A 5,304-nucleotide genomic window follows, 5' to 3' on the forward strand; every position below is an offset into this window, starting at 1 on the left:
CTGTCATACACAGATGATGCCCCCCAAACAGTTTATGTTAATGGCTGGGCCTCATCTTGTGGCAGAACTACTGCAAGCCCAAGAATGGGAAAGGATTCTTCAGATCAGTACCAAACTGCCATAAACAAAAATAGGGTCCTGAGCAAGTGTGTGACAGTCACTGTCACTTGGAGGGCTCTCCAAAATCAGTTCCTGAACTAGGATTTGAAGGAGAACAAGATGGGCGTCATCATTTGGTGGAGGACTTAGTCCTAATTTGTCGGACCAGCCACACCAGTCTTGACTGTTGCTTCTCTCTGGTTTGTTGATGGCCTGGGCACTTAGAACAATCTCCTGTAAACCAAGGTATCTGCCCCTCAGAAGAACTAGTGAGTTCAAGATAGCTAGATGGGGTTCCTCAGCTCTTTTGGCTGCCCAACCAGGAGAAGAAGAGTGGACGGGACCGTGGACGAGAGGCTTGGTGGATGCGCACAGTGCGGGGTGACCGCCATACTTTAATGCTATTATCATCACTGGCACTCAGCAACAGCTCCTGTTCCAGGGGGCTAAAGGCCACAGAGTTGACCACATCCTCATGGAAGAACTTGGCTAAGCAGATATTGTAGTGTCAGTCCCAGACATAGCCATGTCCGTCTTCTGCACCACTGGCAACAAAATCCTTGCTGACATCGAGGAAGATGAAGAAGCACTCATCATTGGGTGTATAGGCACGGTGGGCCCTGAGAGCCCTCTTCACTTCCTTCATAGTCTTAAGGTCAAACACGTGTAAGTCAATCTCCTCAGCAATAGGTGGTGGCTGCATGGGGTCTGACACCACTGAGCCACTGGGCCATGAGCGGCTGTTGACATACAGGTACCTGTGGTCAGGTGATAGACCCATCCCAATGATGTGTCCACGGATGTCGATCACATGATCCAACGAGTCAAAGAACTCATCTGAACGTCGCTCCTCTCCCAGCGCTGGCCCTACTGTTGTCATCTGGTGAGGCAGGATCTGCTTGGTTCCTATCTGGTGTGGGGAATATGTAAGGCAGCCAGTGGTGAAGCGGCTCTTCAAAATCCAGAACCTTAATGCCAGCACAATCCGCACTGTGATGGTGGCTGACTGCAGTCGCTATGATACCCCTGACCTCCTGCTGGATACTGGAACCCAGCCAGCTTCTGTCGCCACCTCACCTTGCCGGGTTTTTGTCCTGGGTAGTGATAATGAGGAAGAGGAAGGCTGGGTCCAACCCCCACCAGAGGCCCAGCCCCATCGGGGCCCCAAGGAAGGGCTCCAGCGCTTCCTAGATGATATTATGGAGGGCCGGGCACGACCTGTCTTGTCAGAACAGGAGCTGGAGAGCAAAGTTGCGGAGTTTCTGGCCCAAAACCGGACCAAAGCCCCGGAGGCCAGCAGAGAGAAAAGCGACAAGAAGAAATATTTGATCTTCACCACTGGCCAGTACGAGATTGTATAAATGATTACTGCTTTGAAATATAGTTTGAAATATGGTACTGCTAGGTCACCCTCCTTCACATTTTTTTCATTGATTCCCTTGATATTCTTGACCTTTTGTTCTTCTAGATACATTTTATTATTTTTTCTAGATCTGTAAAATAATTCTTTAGTAATTGATTAATACAACACTGAATGAGTAAGTTGATTTATATGGAATTGTCATTTTTATCATATTGGTTCAGCCTACCCACAAGTAATTATTTCTCCAATTGTTTAGATCTGTCTTTATTTGTGGGAGATGTGTTTTTTAATGGTGTTCATATAGTTCCTGGATTTGTTTTGGAATTGAGATTCCCAAGATTTTTATACTGTCTTCAGTTATTTAAAATGACATTTCTCTTTATATCTCTTCTTACTGGGTTTTGTTACTGATATATAGAAATATATAGATTTGTATGGATTTATTTTATGTCCTGCAACTTAAAGTTATTTGTTTGAACCAGGTTTTTTGTTTTGTTTTTTGGTTGACTCTCTAAAGTTTTCTAATTATACAATCATATCATCTGCAAAAGTAATAGTTTTATTTCCTCTCTTCCTATTTTTATTCTTTCTATGTTTTTTTTTGTCTTGTTGCTATAACTAGTAATTCTAGAACAATATTGAACAATACTGGTTATATAAATATCCTTGCTTCATCCCTGATATTATTGGGAAGGCTGCTAGTTTATTCCATTACAGATAATACTTGCTCTTGATTTTAGATAGATATTACTTATCGTTTTATTAAAAACTTCATTTATTCCTATGCTTTCTGGTGTTTTTAATAGGCATGTGTGTTATATTTGTCAAAAGTTGTTTTGTTTTGTTTGGGGTGGGGGCAGCTAGGTGGTGCAGTGGATAAAGCACTGGCCCTGGATTCAGTAGGACCTGAGTTCAAATCCGGCCTCAGACACTTGACTAGCTGTATGACCCTGGGCAAGTCACTTAACCCTCATTGCCCTGCCCACTCCCCCAAAAAGGGGGTTTTGATTCTATTGACTCAATCATATGATTTTTGTTTGCTGTTGTTATTGATATGGTTTATTATGTTTATAGTTTTTCTAATATTGATCAAGCTTTGCACTCCAGATATAAATCCTACCTGGTAATACTTATGATCTTTACAATATATTGCTGTAATCTCATTGCTAGTATATATTTTAAAAATATATATTAATATTCATTAAGGAAATTGGTGTATAGTTTTCTTTTTTCTGTTTTCCTCTTCTTGGTTTAGGTTTCAAAATTACATTTGTGCCATAGAAAGAATTTGGTAGCACCCCTTTACATATTCTTTCTTTCTTTTTTTTTTTTTTTTGGTGAGGCAATTGGGGCGCAGTGACTTGCCCAAGGTCACACAGCTAGTAAGTGTCAAGTGTCTGAGACCAGATGTGAACGCAGGTCCTCCTGAATCCAGGGCCACTGCTTTATCCACTGCACCACCTAGCTGCCCCTACATATTCTTTCAAATGGATTTACTATCCATCAGGTCCTAGGGATTTTTTCTTAGGGTGCTCATTTATGGATTGTTCAATTTCTTTTTCTGTGATAGGGTTATTTAAGTATTCTGTTTCCCATTCTGTTAATCTGAGCAATTTTTTAGTCAATAGTTATACAATTCACTTAGATTGTCAATTTTACTGACATATAATTGGGTAAAATAGCTTGTAATAATTGTTTTAATTTATCTTCATTTGGTGGTGCATTCACCCTTTTCTTTTTTGATAATGGCAATTTGAGGGGTTTTTTTTTCTTTAAAAAAAATCAAATTAACCAATGGTCCATTTTGTTGTGGGGTTTATTCCCATAAAACCAGCTCCTGGTTTTATTTATTACTTTGATGTTTGTTTTTTCTTCCAATTTTATTAATCTCTTCTTTGATTTCATGGATTTGGTGTTTAAAATTAGGAATGTTTAATTTTTTCTTTTTCTAGTAGCATGACCACTACTCGATCTGCTCTTTCTGTCTCTCTTTTTTTGATGTAAGCATTTAGAATGACACATTTTCATCTAAGTACTGCTTTGTCTCATTGCTGGCATTATCTTTATTGAAATTATTGATAGTTGGGGGCAGCTAGATGGCACAGTGGATAAAGCACTGGCCCTGGATTCAGGAGTACCTGAGTTCAAATCAGACCTCAAACACTTGACACTTACTAGCCGTGTGACTCCGGGCAAGTCTCTCATTGCCCAGAAGGAGAAGGAGGAGGAGGAGGAGGAGGAGGAGGAGGGAGGAGGAGGAGGAGGAGGAGGGGGGGGGGGAAGTAGGAGGGGGAGGAGGAGGGGGAGGAGGAGGAGGAGAGGGAGGAGGAGGAGGAGGAGGAGGAGGAGGAGGAGGAGGAGAAGGAGGAGGAGGAGGAGGAGGAGGAGGAGAAGGAGGAGGAGAAGGAGAAGAAGAAGAAGAAGAAGAAGAAGAAGAAGAAGAAGAAAAAGAAAAAGAAATGATTGATTGTTTCTTTGAACCTGTTCAAAGGAGAGTAAGGTTCAAGCATTTCCCAACCCCATTTCCCCCTCCACTGTAAAACTGTTCCTTTAATGCCTCTTTTATGTGAGATAATTTTCTCCATTCTTCTTCTCCCTTCTCCCTTCTCTCAATGCATCCCTCTTTCTCATACCTCCATTTATTTGAGATCATCCCAACACAACTGACTCACATCAATGCCCCTCTCTATGTCAACTTCTTCTAACTGCCTTAATAATGTTACAGTTCTTAGTAGTAACATGTATCACCTTCCCATATAGGAATACAAACAGTTTCATTTTATGGGGTTTTTTGACATGTACCTTTTTGTGTTTCTCTTGAGTTTTGTATTTAAATGTCATATTTTCTATTTAGCTCTGGTAATTTCATCAGGAACACTTGAAAGTCCTCTATTTCATTAAATAGCTGTGTGTCCCCCCTGAGGGATTATATTCAGTTTTGCTGGGTATATTATTCTTGATTATAATCCTAACTCCTTTGCCTTCTGGCATTTCATATTCCAAGTCCTCCACTCCTCATAGTGTTAGCTGCCAAATCCTGTATGTTCCTATCTATGATATTTGAATGATTTCTAACTACTTATATATTTTTTTCCTTCATCTGGGAGTCCTGGAATTTAGCTATAATATTCCTTGGAGTTTTCTTTTTGATATTTCTTTCAGGAAGGGATCACTGAATTCTTTTGGTTTCTGTTTTCCCATCTGATTCTGAGATATTAGGGCAGTTTTCCCTTAAAATTTCTTGAAAAATTATGTCTAGGCTCTTTTTAAAAATCCTGGTTTTCAGGTAATCCAATCATTCTCAAATTATCTCTCTTCAATCTATTTTCCAGATGAGTTGTCTTTCTGATAAGATATTTCATATTTTCTTCTATTTTTTTCATTCATTTGACTTCATTTTATTGTTTCTTGATGTCTCAGAGAATTGTGAGATTCAAAATTGGACATATGGAGCATTAAGCTCCCCCTTTTAACTTTTCCCTTTTATATATATATATATATATCCCAGACCACTAAGAAAAAGAAGCCTCTGAGCTTTAATCTGTGAGGGATTAGTTTTTATTGCTTGGGAATTAATTAGACAACAAAAGGTGATACCAATTGGGGAAATAGGGAAGTAGAAATACAGATGAACGACCTTAGATCTAAACTTAGTCTATTTTCCTTTATAAAACTCACCAAATCCCAAACTGCCCGCCAGGCTGAGAACCAGCACACTGAAAGCCGAACACCAACCACATGTTTCTCAACTCCTCTCACCCGCGCGCATGCTGCCACGGCTAAGTTTTGTAGCCAGAGAACGCCAACTTCCATTCCCACCCTCACTTTTAAGTTAGTGTCCT

At 40.2% G+C, this 5,304-nt stretch overlaps 1 pseudogene; it reads right to left on the bottom strand.

Annotated features, from left to right (window-relative positions):
- Nucleotides 1-283: 283 nt before the first annotated feature.
- LOC122747406 lies at nt 284-1,256 on the bottom strand (annotated as a pseudogene).
- Between the last annotated feature and the right edge of the window lie 4,048 nt (nt 1,257-5,304).

Source organism: Dromiciops gliroides, chromosome 3, assembly GCF_019393635.1.
Source record: "Dromiciops gliroides isolate mDroGli1 chromosome 3, mDroGli1.pri, whole genome shotgun sequence".
Classification (NCBI taxonomy): domain Eukaryota; kingdom Metazoa; phylum Chordata; class Mammalia; order Microbiotheria; family Microbiotheriidae; genus Dromiciops; species Dromiciops gliroides.